We start from the raw sequence: 2,500 nt of genomic DNA on the forward strand, positions 1-2,500 counted from the left end.
TAGCTTTGACTCTCTCTCTCTCTCTGATTAGTGCACTGGCTTTGACTTTCTGGTTAGTGCACTGGCTTTGACTTCCACTCTGGTTAGTGCACTTGCTTTGACTCTCTTAATAGTGCACTGGATTCGAGTCTCTGGTTAGTGCACTGGCTTTGACTATCTGGTTAGTGCCTCTCTCTCTCTCTCTCTCTCTCTCTCTCTCTCTTCTCTCTCTCTCTCTCTCTCTCTCTCTCTCTCTCTGGTTAGAGCATTGGCTTTGACTCTCTCAGCTTAGTGCAATAGCATTGACTCTCTCTCTGGTTAGTGCACTTGCTTTGACTCTTTTGGTTTGTGCACTGTCTTTGACTCCCTCTCTCTCTCTCTCTCTCTCTCTCTCTCTCTCTCTCTCTTTTTCTCTCTGTCTCTCTCTCTGTCTCTCTCTCTGTCTCTCTCTCTGTCTCTCTCTCTGTCTCTCTCTCTCTCTCTCTCTCTCTCTCTCTCTCTCTCTCTCTCTCTGTTTAGTGCACTGGTTTTGACTTTCTCTCTGGATCGTGCACTGGTTTTGAGTCTCTCTCTCTCTGGTTACTGCATTAGCTTTGACTCTCTCTGGTTAATGCATTGGCTTTGAGTCTCTCCCTCTCTGGTTAGTGCACTGGCTTTGATTCTCTCTCTCTCTCTCTCTCTCTCTCTCTCTCTCTCTCTCTCTCTCTCTCCCTCTCTCTCTCTGGTTAGTGCACTGGCTTTGACTCTATCTGTGTTAGTGCACTTGCTTTGACTCTCTTGATTAGTGCATTGGCTTTGACTCTCTTGTTAGTGCACTGGTTTTGACTCTCTCTGGTTAGTGCACTGGAACCGACTATCTTTGTTTCATGCTCTGGCTTTGAATCTCTTTGGTTTGTGCACTGGCTTTGACTCTCTCTGGATAGTGCACTGGCTTTCTCTCTCCCTCTCTCTCTGGTTAGGGCAGTGGATTTGACTCTGGTTAGTGAACTGGCTTTGACTCTCTGGATAGTGCGCTGGCTTTGACTCTGTTTGGTCAGTGCACTGGCTTTGACTCTCCCTCTACCTGGTTAGTGCACTGGCTTTGTCTCTTTCTCTCTCTGGTTAGTGCACTGGTATTGACTCTCTGGTTAGTGCACTGGCTTTTACTCTCTCTCTCTCTCTCTAGTTAGTGCACTGGCTTTGTCTCCATCTCTGGTTAGTGCACTGGCTTTGACTCTCTCTGGTTAGTGCACTGGCTTTCTCTACCCCTCTTCTTCTGCTTAGTAAACTGGCTTTGATTCTGGTTAGTGCATTGGCTTTGACTTTCTCTCTGGTTAGTGGACTGGCTTTGACTTTCTCTCTGGATAGTGCACTGGCTTTGATTCTCTCTCTCTATCTCTATCTCTCTCTCTCTCTCTCTCTCTCTCTCTCTCTGGTTAGTGCACTGGCTTTGTTTCTTTCTCTCTCTGGTTAGTGCACTGGTATTGACTCTCTGGTTAGTGCACTGGCTTTTAATCTCTCTCTCTCTGGTTAGTGCACTGGCTTTGACTCCCTCTTAGTGCACTGGCTTTGACTCTCTCTGGTAGTGCACTGGTTTTGACTCTATCTGGTTAGTGCAATTGCTTTGACTCTTTTGGTTTGTGCACTGTCTTTGACTCTCTCTCTCTGTCTCTGTCTCTCTCTCTCTCTGGTTAATGCATGGATTTGACACCCTGTTTATTACACAGTCTTTGACTCCCTGGTTAGTGCACTGGCTTTGATTCCCTGGTAAGTGCACTGGCTTTGACTCCCTATCTCTCTCTCTCTCTCTCTCTCTCTCTCTCTCTCTCTCTCTCTGGTTAATGCACTGGCTTTGACTCTATCTATGGTTATTGCACTGGCTTTGACTCTCTCTGGTTAGTGCACTGGCTTTTTCTATCCCTCTCTCTCTGGTTCGGGCACTGGCTTTGACTCTGGTTAGTGCACTGGCTTTGACTCTGTTTCTGGATATTGCGCTGGCTTTGATTCTCTTTCGTTAGTGCACTGGCTTTGACTCTCCCTGGATAGTGCACTGGCTCCCCCTCTCTCTCTGGTTAGGGCACTGGATTTGACTCTGGTTAGTGAATTGGCTTTGACTCTCTGGATAGTGCGCTGGCTTTGACTCTATCTCTGGTTAGTCCACTGGCTTTGACTCTCTCTGGTTAGTGCACTGGCTTTCTCTACCCCTCTCTCTTTCTGGTTAGGGCTCTGGCTTTGAATCTGGTTAGTCCATTGGCTTTGACTTTCTCTCTGGTTAGTGCACTGGCTTTGACTCTATCTGGTTAGTGCACTTGCTTTGACTCTCTTGATAAGTGCATTGGCTTTGACTCTCTCTCGTCAGTTAACTGGTTTTGACTCTCTGAATAGTGGACTGGTTTTTACTCTCTCTCTCTGGATAGTGCTCTGGTTTTGTCCCTCTTTGGTTAGCGCACAGGCTTTGACTCTCTCTCTCTCTCTCTGGTTAGTGCACTGGCTTTGTCTCATTCTCTCTCTGGTTAGTTCACTGCTTTTGACTCTCTGGTTA

Source organism: Carcharodon carcharias, chromosome 12 (genome assembly GCF_017639515.1).
Source record: "Carcharodon carcharias isolate sCarCar2 chromosome 12, sCarCar2.pri, whole genome shotgun sequence".
NCBI classification, from domain to species: Eukaryota; Metazoa; Chordata; class Chondrichthyes; order Lamniformes; family Lamnidae; genus Carcharodon; species Carcharodon carcharias.